Source organism: Zophobas morio, unplaced genomic scaffold (genome assembly GCF_036711695.1).
Source record: "Zophobas morio isolate AGI-343-1 ecotype UQ-CSIRO unplaced genomic scaffold, CSIRO_AGI_Zmor_V1 ptg000006l, whole genome shotgun sequence".
In the NCBI taxonomy this organism is placed as follows: Eukaryota; Metazoa; Arthropoda; class Insecta; order Coleoptera; family Tenebrionidae; genus Zophobas; species Zophobas morio.
The window spans coordinates 7,034,192-7,046,727 of record NW_026972111.1 but is presented as its reverse complement, the minus strand read 5'-3'; the positions used below and the strand labels follow the sequence as shown (position 1 = coordinate 7,046,727).

Here is a 12,536-nt window from a genome sequence, read left to right as displayed (position 1 = left end):
TTTCGGAGTACTAAATATTGACGAAATTTAGTCAAAAGTGACCAAAACTGCCGAGAAGTGGAGTGACACCTTCAGCCGCCTTAAATCTCTTATTAATTTATGGATATTTTGACATATGCGGACGCTGAACTAATTTATCAGATATTAGCATACGAAAATTTTTTTAGGCGGCTTTGTAATTTAAATAATAAATAGCTTATTTAACGCGCAATGGTTTTTTTCCGGATAAGTTTGCATAATCGCTAGACAGTTAATCCGGTAAAGAATGTCTTTCACTGGGCAAGTGTGTAAAAAAACTAATGAAAAATGTATCTATTATACAGAAAAAGAACAAATTAGACAAGCTTACATGGTTTACTGATATTGTAATTCAGTTTTGGCAACCTGTTATCAATCATATTTTAACAAGACTAATTGCTAATTTACGTGATGTAATTATTCTTACAAGACATGCACGCTTTTACTAAATATGCATTTTTACGTCTACGATTTGAATTTAGTGAATGAATATGTTTAGAAGTCTTTGGCAAAAGAATTTAAAAAATTGATGTAGGCTTTTGTCTTTTATTATTATTAATTATTATTAAACACATGACAACTAATCTTTGTTAGGACAAAACTCTAGTCGGTAATAGAGTTCACCCGGTGTATGACTACTTTCATGTTTTCGTGACCCATAGAGGACGAAAAGATCGGTTTCCCGTTTCCGTCTATGTATCATCCCCATCAACAATTAAACGACGTAAATATTTTTTTCCCTAGTAACTCCTATTATATTTTATGAAATAATATACTCACTTGTGGTTCATGCATCCGCCTTAATTTTTACCAAAAGGATCCACATTTTCGCAAAAAAAATTAAATTACATCATAATAATTTATACCAGAATAACAGTACTCCATATTTTTGAAAATATGAGAATACAGTAATGTTGTGCCTGCCTATACCGGGTGTCTGGAAAATGGTAACTTTCCTCTACCCTCATAACAATCAACGTCTCACATTTTGGTTGAGTTATAACGATTTTAAAATTGGTTCTTTTGCTACGTTTAACAACTAAACAACACATTCTTTACCACAACAAACTAGTAATAAAGCATAACGATAATACTACAAAAATTATCGTAATGACAGCTACTTATCCAAAATAATATTCAATAATATAATAATTTTTGGCTACTCCATTTTCAACCCAGCTTCATTTTCAGATACCGATCAAAAATCTCCCTCAAGAGCTCGGAACAAGACCTTGTGGTAAGTTATCTAAAAATTCACATTTAGGGTAGAAATATCGACGAACTGATTCGAAAACCAAGATTTTCGAAATTTTCGATTTCAAAATAAATTTTGACAAATCGAAATCAACAAAAAAATGTCTTTCAGAAATTTAAAAAATTTAGTTATTTTCGAAAGCGTTCTGAAAAAGATCAAAATATATTTTTCCTGTTGATCATATGATTTAAATATATTTAATATTTACCTGTGCGCCCTCTCCCCCAAATGTACTGCGGATCTCATTTACTACTTGTTTACCATGTATTTTAACAGTCCACACATATCTCTATTTGATTATAATAACATTAATATATAATAAAAAACAAAATGAATTTCGCAAAATTTAACTTTAAAATAGTTCGAAAATGCTGCTGGACTGTACTTCAGGGATGAGGGAAGTTCTGTCTAAATAGCTTAATTTTTATTTTAGACGTCAAAGTCGTATTTTTTAATGGAACATTCTATAGAATTCTTCAGATTCAAGAATTGAAACTCTTTTTACTTCCCGAGCGTAAGCGAAGAAAGTATTGTAATCCAGTCCATCCGCCGACTGTCTACTTTAACATTTTTTCGATCTTTCATGACCCCTAGAGTACGAAGAAATAGGTCTCCCGTTTCCGTCTGTCTGTCTGTCCGTCTGTCCGTCTGCTTTTTATTAAACAGATACCTAATCTCCGGAAGTATGCTAAAATCACTTTAAATACATACTAATAATGTTTTACAACTTTAGTCAAAGAACCCAAAACTGAATGCTTTGGAATCTTTTAGATGTTTTAAATTAAAATTTTAATCAAAATTTTCCTCCAAAAAATTGATAACGTCATCTCAAAATTTTTCCGGATAAATTCTGTCCGAAATGTGCAAAATATGATCAGTCTATACTTGTGATTGATCACTGCATTCATATGTTTTAAATTTGATTAAACTGGTGACTCAAAAAAATTGATGAATGCGTGAATTTATTTTATTGATTTAATCAGGAACTGCAAAACCGGAATTTAACTCGTTATAATGGAAATATGCATTATAGCACCTTTTAAATTTAACAAGTGTTTAGAAGTTTCGTAGGAACAAAATCAGTCTTATCTTAGCAAGTGGTAGCCCCGCCTACCGGCCCAATATTTTTCTCAGAGTTTATGTCATTTGCCAAAATAAGTTTACCTTTGCACGTACTAGCCCCGCCCACCCGCCCTCTATTTTCTCAGAGGGTCTGGCATTTACCAAAATCAGCCTTATCTTAGCAAGTACTAACCCCGCCCACCCGCCCTCTATTTTCTCGAAGGTTATGGTGATTACCAAAATCAGTTTTATCTGAGCAAGTGTTAGCCCCGCCCACCCGCCCCTGTTTTCTCAGGGATATGTCATTTGCCAAAATAAGACTTATCTTAGCAAGTACTAGCAAGTACTACCCTCTGAGCAAATAAAGGGCGGGTGGGTGTTTCTAGTACTTGCTAACATAAGTCATATTTTGCAAATGACATATACTCTGGGAAAATAGGGGGTGGATGGGCGGGGCCAGTATTTGGTAAGATAAGATTGATTTTGGCAAATGACGTACCCTCTAAGAAAGTAAAGGGTGGGTGGGCGGAGCTAATACTTGCTAAGATAATACTTATTTCGGCAAATGACATTCCCTGGGAAAATAGGGGGTGGGTGGGCGGGCCAAGTATTTGTTAAGATAAAACTGATTTTCCCCGTATTAACTTTGCAAACGCGAAGTGTACAAAATATGTTGAGTGTTTACTTGTAATTTATCATTGGATTCATATTTTTTAGATTTGCTTATACAGGTGACTCAAAAAAATTAATGAATGTGTCAATTTAATCCAAGCTGATATACGTGTCCCTGCAAAAATGTTGATGACGTCTTCACAAAATTTTCACTGCACTAATAAATCCAAAAGTAGATACATGGAATTTGAAGTTTGAAAAAAAGTAAGTATAGTATGTAATTTTTAGTCGAAACACGCTGTATATTGAGTTGTATTTAGTATAAATTAAATGTGTACTTCTAAACAATATACATCAGATTGGGAAATTTTTTCAGTAGTTTATATGAAATAGGTCATCATCTAACACCTATAGGTATTGTACTGTCGTATACTTTAATTAGTGGCCACAAGGCCACATCTTATAAATGTAATGTTACGCTTTCAGTGTCAAAATTGACCACCTGTAACATGATTACAGCCAACTCTAATTCTCTATTTTTTTTTCACGGTAACTTATAGAACACTTGTATAGACACTTAAACAGCGTATAAATTTTAAACTATATTTATAATTTTTTTTTTTAATGCAAAAAATTAGTCTAAGGTTATTTCGACGTAACTTCCTTCGCCTCTGAAGTACACAGGTACAAATATGGCTTCTTAGGAAAATTATAAAATTTAATTTTGCATATTTTATTTTTTAGTGATACGTGTGGACTGTTACAGTATAGGTAAAGGAGCATGCTATGTGTACAATATAATACTAATAATAACAATACTGCATGGTCATATCTTTGGGAAAATAGAGTTGATAAAAAAAAATCTTAATGCATCATGTTTTGAATATTTTAGTTAGGATTTATTTAGCAAAATTTTGAAATGGTGTCATAAAAGGGACGAATGTTGATTCACTATTTTTAGAGCATTCGGTTTTGCAATTTCAATGTTAAATTGTAAAATATTGTTACACAATTTTCACATTTTTCCCAAAAATCTGGATGTCTAGGGTAAAAACTCAACATGAATTCATAAACCACAGGTACAGGAGTCTTTCATTTTATAAAATTTAAATACATTTACTATGTTGTAAATTTTGGAGATAAAATCATCCCATTGTTGGTAAGAATGATCAGATAAGTTTTGGTTAGCCTTTTTGCCATCTACACGATATTCCTAATACACAAACGAAATCTGACAACAGTCAATTTACTAGTTTTGGAAATTATCTGCCTAACAGAGATGACAGACGACACACAGACGGAAACGGGTGACCTACTTTTTCATATTCTAGAGATCATGAAACGTCGAGAAAGCCAGAAAACAGCGATTCGTTTGTATCTAACAAAAATTGAAACACAGGGCGGACATACAGGCAAACAGAGAGACAGTCGGAAACAGTAGACCTATTTTTTCATACTCTAGGTGTCGAGAAAATATGAAAGTAACCAGTCACCCAATGGAATTGATTACAATACTTCTTTAGCTTATGTTCAGAATTAAAATTAAGATTAAGAAGATACTGCAAATTTTCGAAAAAGAGAACGATTTCCTGTTTTTCAAAATAAGTCTGTAATTCACTTTTTAAGAACCAAAACTATAAGATGTGGTTTTAGTATTACAACTAGTACTGAAATCAACGATCTTGAATTCTAATGTTTGATCCTCGAGTCCACAAATAAAAGAATGAATAATTAAATAAAAATAAATAAACAAGTTAATACTTTCATGAGTTCATTTTTTTCGTATGCACCAAAAAATAACCTCGTCATTTTTACACAAAGTATATTAAATAAAAAAAAAAACTTGAAGTACAGTTCCACGAATCCCGTTTCTTTAAAAATCCTAAAATTTTATGTATATTTTGATAAGTTCTATAAATTACCAAAAAATATAGATAAATATATAGAGTCATAGTTTAAGAAAAAAGCCCTCCCCCCAGGGGCTGGGAATTTTTTTGCGAAAATCTGGATGTCTAGAGTAAAAAATCAAGGTGGATTCATAAATCGCAAGTATAGTAGTTATTTTATAAAATTTAAGTGACACTAATAAAGTTTATACACGATACCCCTAAAACGTATACACAATTTGACAATTGGTTCAGCAATTTTGGAAATAATTTGTCTAATAAAAATCGACACAGACGACAGACTGACGGAAACAAGAAATAATTTTGTCGAACTCTAGAAGCTATAAAACGTCGAGAAAACATGAAAGTAGCCAGTCACCCCCGCACCTTATTACAATACTTTCGCTCGTTTCGGATATCTCAGAAGTCTGGACATGGAAAATTACACATTCTCCGCGAATTTTAACAAAAATTCTTGACGCAGTCCGGCAGAATATATTTTGAGTTGGAACAGACCTTTTGAAATATACAGAGTGTTTCGTTTGAAAGGTACACTCCATATTTGCATTACTCAGCATAAATTTTTGTGTTTATTAGTTCTCAACAGATCTGCATTATTATGTAAACAAATGCTCGTATTGTAAAATTCTCAGCTCTGCCCTGTTTAAAAAAGGTGGTTTGGACTTTTGCAAGACAGTTTTTAGTTACTTTACCTTTAGAAGACATTGAAGATTATTGTGACTATTTATACAAGCCCTTTATTTTGTAAATTCTCAGTTTTCTCATGCTTTTTGATTGGAACACCCTGTATTAATAAGATTTTTGACAAAAGTTTTATTGAGGTTTATCGTTACAATACACAAAAGCTATTAGAATACACTTCGATAAATTTGCAAATATAATCACGCTCTTTTTCATAGGTACGTTTAAATGGTGGAACTATGAATTTTTAAATATATTTTTCCCCATGAATGTAAACATTTTGGAAACTGGATAAAAAAAACTCCTATATTTGATAAATATGTATTTTTTAAATTAAGAATCTAAAACTAGACAAATATGTAGGGTGTATAATAATAACTTTTTTCACCCTGTATATAAATGAAAATACGAATTAAGAGTTTCACACCTGGAGATTATCGCTTAAAACATTTTTTTGTACCACAACTCTTTTGTTTAAATTTTAAAACCAATTAAATGCCAGATCGAATTTTTCAAGAAATCTTACGACAGGAATATACAGAGTGTTTGTTTTTAATTGGTTAGCTAAGTAACTTCATGTTATTATTTTCATACGAAACAAAGTGTACAACAGACAATCTAAAAAAGTCTTTAAAAAAAATCACTTCCATGTGGAACTGAAGAAATGCCTCAGTCATAAATAAAATGAGTTTATTTCTTAAACATCTTGAAAGAAAGAAACGAAAACTTCAGACCTGATATTACATTATAAAGTAAAAATTATGAGATTCGAGGTCGTAGATCCTAATTAGTGAGGAACTAAAAAAATAAAACTAAGTGCTTGACTGAAACCTTCTACTTAACTCAGAAACGTTACAAGAAAAAATTTCACCGTGACCCCCACAACTTAAAAAATCCCGACATATGTATTTGCCGCCATCCATTATGCTAAACAAAATTTAGTAAACCACAATTATTCCTTCTGTTACATCGTAGGAATTCTTGCGACACAATAGAAACCATGTTAATCCCCGCTAGAACGTACGACGTACGGAATCCGTATAGTATGTTACGAAGACACTTATAGTCTTGTAATTCACGGTAATGTCCTATAGCTTCATTACAAGCGACGGCAAGAATTACCATCGCCATCCCTCTTGCTCCGATACGTTGTAATCTTTGAGTTCGATGGAAAAAACACCATCATTCGATAAAATTAATGGCTATCGTGGCGAACGCGTAATGAACTTTGAGTTTTCTGATGTGCCGATGGTAAGTTTTCTCGATTAATTGGAATTATTGGAATTCCTTGGTAATTAAACGATTATAGCGGTGTCGTCCCAGATGGGACGGCGATTTTAACCAGACGGGAAAAAATAAGTCAGGTTTGGGTGGAAAAAACTGCGGCCGGTTGCGATTAAAGTAGCTGGTTTTTGAAAATATAATGTTTCACACTTAACATTATTATTAAGAATACAGCAGGTAATGAAGAAAACACAAATATATTTCCTGGTTGAGATTAATGTCAAGTTGGAACGACATCCATTTGGTGTTAATTAATTTTATCGCCCAAATTCTTTAGAGAAGTGATTCTCAGCCTGTGGGCGTCAAGAAAGTGGAAATCAGAGGAATAACTCTGTATTAAAGATAAATTTCATCGTTTTCACGTTCGTCTGAGTTTGAAAAGTTCTACTTTAAAACACTTTGATGTTTTCTTCGAACAAAATTCAAAATTTTATATTTTAGAATGACACTTTTTGACGAACAAACTTGTTAAATTGGTACTTTACTTAATACACTCTGTATATATTTACAGTGAAGTCACTCACATTTCTTTTCGAGGGTAAATAATTTTGAAAATAACACAGATATAAGTTCCAACAGTATTCGTCTAAAGCCAAGACTGTTAGACATACGTGAGGAAGATCTAGCAGAAGAAATAAAAAACGTCTAAATCAACATCAAATGCTCCAGGGCTTGTGCAGTTCATCAATTCGAAAATGGTATTCCTAACAGCTACAAGAATTATCTAAAGCCTTTTAGAGCGTGCGTGCGCTTGATTAAAAAATCCGAGCAGCGACCACCCAGGGAAATCCCCAGGTTAATCTTGTAATTGTAGTTTATTGTCTTTTTGGATTACAATTTATGTCTTTCTAAATATGTAGGTAGCTTGAGTATTTATATTATTATAAAGTTTGCTCTTAGTCCAGACAGTTTCTCTGATCCCTCTATGGTTTTGGGGAGCAGAAGGTTTGGGTTTAAAATTTTTTTTGGCGTCTTCGTTTTTCTATCAGCAATTGTTTTTTGAGGTTCTTCTACAAACCCGGACCTCCCTGAATGATGGGTTTCGAAATTACGGCGGTTATTAGTAAAGATGGGTCCAAAAATCTGAAAGAGTCAAACAGACAAACAGGCAGACGGATAGATGGAAACGGAAGACCTATTTCTTCGTATTCTAGGAGTCATGCAAGGTTGAGAAAATGTAAAAGTAGAGAGTCGGTCGACGGACTTGATTACGATAATGCCTTGATAAATTTTACAAAGAAGTAGACCATCGTTGCAGGGTAATGAATGATATTCTTGTAACATTTAGTGTTGTTCAGCCTAAAGGTCGATTTATAAATTTGTCGAAATAAAGATTTTGCAATTACGCTCCGCCTCTTGGTCTGACAACCAATGAAAAATTCATCACAAATGAACTTGGGATGAACATGGGCGGGGCTTAATTTTCGGCTTGTTTTTTTTCCTAAAATACATATTATTCTTTCAACAATAGAATACTAATAAACACGTTTTTTTATTTCTTGAAAGAAGGATTTTGCAATTAAGCTTTTCCCCTTGACTCACAACAAATAAAAATAAGTCATCACAATTGAGATAGGGCGGGTGGGCGGGGCTTACATTTTGCCTTTTTTCTCAATATGTCACAACAAGAAACTTACAACATGTTTAAAATGGCAAATTTGTATAGGGAAATATGGATTTTGCAATTATGCTCCGCCCCTCGGTGTGACAACGAATGAAAAATTCATCTCGGCTGAGATCGAAACGAATGGGTGGGGCTTCTCTTGTGTTTTTTTTTAATTTACGCATTTAGTTTTCTTTGTGTAACGTATAACACGTTTACTTAAGAATATATTTCACATGGTAATTTCTCGTAGAAAAATAAGAATTTTACAATGAAGCTCCGCACCTCGGCTTACGACGAAAAAAAATCCTAAGAATTGAGGTAGGGGAGGTAGGTGGGGCTAATTTTTGCTTTTTTTTTCTTAATATACAGTTGCGGCCCTCCAAAAGTGCACGATTTTTCGTTGTCATGGATTTTTTTTTATTTTTAAATTAATGTAAGTCTGGCTCTTACCAGGCGATTAGACAAAAAATTCGAAATAATTTAATCGGAATTTTGACTTAATAACTTGAAACTTTGTGTGATAAAACGAAATTTCTGTGTAATATGAACAGATTACTGCAATAACTGTACAAATTTTCAGTTAATTGGTGCGAAATTTAGTGTTATGTAGTCAAAATGTTCAGGATTTCAACACAAAAGTCCAATTTCGAGGTAATAAGGCGAAATTTCAATTCAAAAAAATTCCAGTATTCGATATTCTGGATTAGTTCGGTAAAAATTTCCCAGTAAGGAATGCAAATTTGTACAACTGGAAAGTTGGAATAAATTCATCTGAATTAAAAATTTAGCCACGGGAAGTTAAAATTTCCTTCTAAGAACTTTATGAACATGAAATTTCGAAATTGCTAATTAGACATAAATTTCGAATCCATTTAATCGAAATTTTGAATTAATAACTTGAAACTTTGGGTGATAAGACGAAATTTCTGTGTAACATAAACAAATTATGAGATAATGTAGAATTTTTCAGTTAAATGGTGCGAAATTTAGTGTTATGTCAAAATGTTCAGGGAAGAAGTTCCAGTTTAGAAATAAAAGTTGAAATTTTGAGTGAACTTTCACGAATAAAAGTTCAATTTCGAGGTAATAAGGTGAAATTTCAATCAAAAATAATTTCCAGCACTTTCTAAAATCAGTTTTATCTTAGAAGTTATTAACCCCGCCCACCCACCCTCTCTTTTCTTAGAGGGTATGTTATTTGCGAAAATCAGTTTTATCTTAGTAGGCGCTAGCCCCGCCCACATACCCTGTCTTTTCTTAGAGAGTATGTCATTTACCAAAATCGTTCTTATTTAAGCAGGTACTAACCCCGCCGACCCGCCCTCTTTTTTCTTAGAGGGATCTCATTAGCCAAAATCACTCTTATCTTGGCAGCTACTAGTTAGCTAGGAGAAGACTGATTTTGGCAAATGAGAAATTTCGTAGCAGTTATTTCGACAAAAACTTCGAATTGATTTAATCGGAATTTAGATATAATAACTTGAAACTTTATGTGATAAGACGAAATTTCCATGTACTTAATATGAAAAATTTTTCGAACAGTTGTAGAATTTTTCTGTTAATTGGTGCGAAATTTAGTGTTATTTAGTCAAAATGTTCAGGGAACAAGTCGCAGTTTCGAAATTAAAGTTGTCATTTTGAGTTAACATTGTTGAAGTTTTAATTCAAAACTGAAGACGAAATTTCAACATAAAAGTCCAATTTCGAGGCAATAATGTGAAATTTTAATAAAAAATATTTTCCATTATTCGATATTTTAGATTAGTTCAGTAAAAATTTCCCAGTAAGGAATCAAAATTTTTTCAACTAGAAATTTAGAATCAATTCAACTGGATTGAAAATTTAGCCAGGAAAACTTGAAATGTACTCCTAAGAACATTATGAACTTGAAATTTCGAAGTAGCCGATTAGACAAAAATTTCGAAATGGTTTAATCGGACTTTTGATTTAATCACTTGAAACTTTGTGTGATAAAACGAAATTTCTGTGTAATATGAACAGATTCTGCAATAACTGTACAATTTTTCAGTTAATTGGTGCGAAATTTAGTGTTAGATAGTCAAAATGTTCAAGATTTCAACACAAAAGTCTAATTTCGAGGTAATAATGTGAAATTTCAATAAAAAATATTTTCCATTATTCGATATTTGGGATTAGTTCAGTAAAAATTGCCCAGTAAGGAATACAAATTTTTACAACTAGAAATTTCGAATAAATTCAGCTGAATTAAAAATTTAGCCACGAGAAGGTAAAATTTCCTGATAAGAATTTCATAAACCTGAAATTTCGAAATTGCTAATTACACATAAACTTAGAATCCATTTAATCGAAATTTTGAATTAATAACTTGAAACTTTGGGTGATAACATGAAATTTCTGTGTATCATAAACAAATTATGAGATAATTGTAGAATTTTTCAGTTAAATGGTGCGAAATTTAGTGTTATGCTATCAAAATATTCAGGGAAGAAGTTCCAGTTTGGAAATAAAAGTTTAAATTTTGAGTGAACTTTCATCAATAATTTTAAAGTTCAATTTCGAGGTAATAAGGTGAAATTTCAATCAAAAGTAATTTCCAGCACCTCCTAAAATCAGTTTTATCTTAGAAGCTATTAACCCCGCCCACCCACCCTCTCTTTTCTTAGAGGGTATGTTGTTTGCCAAAATCAGTTTTATCTTAGTAGGCGCTAGCCCCCCCCACTTACCCTGTCTTTTCTTAGAGAGTATGTCATATACCAAAATCAGTCTTACTTTAGCACCTGCTAGTTAGCTAGGACAAGACTTATTTTGGAAAATTACATACTCTCTAAGAAAAGAGAGGGTGGGTGGGCGGGACTAGTACCTGCTAGGGTAAGACTGATTTTGGCAGATGAGAAATTTCGTAGCAGTTATTTCGACAAAAACTTCGACTTGATTTGATCGGAATTTAGATATAATAACTTAAAACTTTGTGTGATAAAACGAAATTTCCATGTACTTAATATGAAAAAATTTTCGAACAATTGTAGAATTTTTCTGTTAATTGGTGCGAAATTTAGTGTTATTTAGTCAAAATGTTCAGGGAACAAGTCGCATTTTCGAAATAAAAGTTGACATTTTGAGTTAACATTGTTGAAGTTTTAATTCAAAACTGAAGACGAAATTTCAACATAAAAGTCCAATTTCGAGGTAATCATGTGAAATTTTAATAAAAAATATTTTCCATTATTCGATATTTGGGATTAGTTCGGTAAAAATTTCCTTATAAGAACTTCATGAACATGAAATTTCGAAATTGCTAATTAGACATAAATTTCGAATCCATTTAATCGAAATTTCGAATTAATAACTTGAAACTTTGGGTGATAAGACGAAATTTCTCTGTAACATAAACAAATTATGAGATAATTGTAGAATTTTTCAGTTAAATGGTGCGAAATTTTGTGTTATGCTGTCAAAATATTCAGGGAAGAAGTTCCAGTTTAGAAATAAAAGTGGAAATTTTTAGTGAACTTTCTTGAATAAAAGTTCAATTTCGAGGTAATAAGGTGAAATTTCAATAAAAAATAATTTCCAGTACCTGCTAAAATTTGTTTTATCTTAACAGCTATTAACCCCGGCCACCCACCCTCTCTTTTCTTGGAGGGTATGTTATTTGCCAAAATCAGTTTTATCTTAATATGCGCTGGCTACTTACCATCAGTGGCGTGGCATTTTTGAATAAACAAAATGTCAAATTTCACAAATTTTGTTAATCGAGCGCCCATAATTTGAAGATACATTTACAATAGAGAAAATTATTGTGCACTTTTGGGGGCCCGCAACTGTACATAGCCATCTTTTCATTACAAGAAACTTAAAACATGGTTAAAATGGTTTTTGCAAAGAAATATGGATTTTCCAATTATGAGGGGGAGCCTAATTGCAAAATCGATATTCCTTATACAAATATGTTTTAAATTTCATGTTGTGAAAAGAAGTCTACACATATTAAAACAAGAAAGCAAAATGCCAACGAATGAAAACTTCATTATTATTTAGATCAGGCCAAGTGTGGGTGGGGCTTAATCTTTGGCTTTAATTTTTTCTTAATATACATAGAATTCGTTGAATAACACGATACTCAAAAAAA

General features: G+C 32.2%; 1 long non-coding RNA gene across 1 annotated transcript in view; it reads left to right on the top strand.

Annotated features, from left to right (window-relative positions):
* Window positions 1-12,536, top strand: part of LOC135123039 (uncharacterized) — a 76,919-nt gene that overhangs the window by 40,737 nt on the left and 23,646 nt on the right. Inside the window, exon 2 of the long non-coding RNA XR_010279525.1 lies at window positions 1,210-1,255. This is a non-coding gene — a long non-coding RNA (uncharacterized LOC135123039). The remainder of the gene's footprint in view (window positions 1-1,209; window positions 1,256-12,536) is intronic.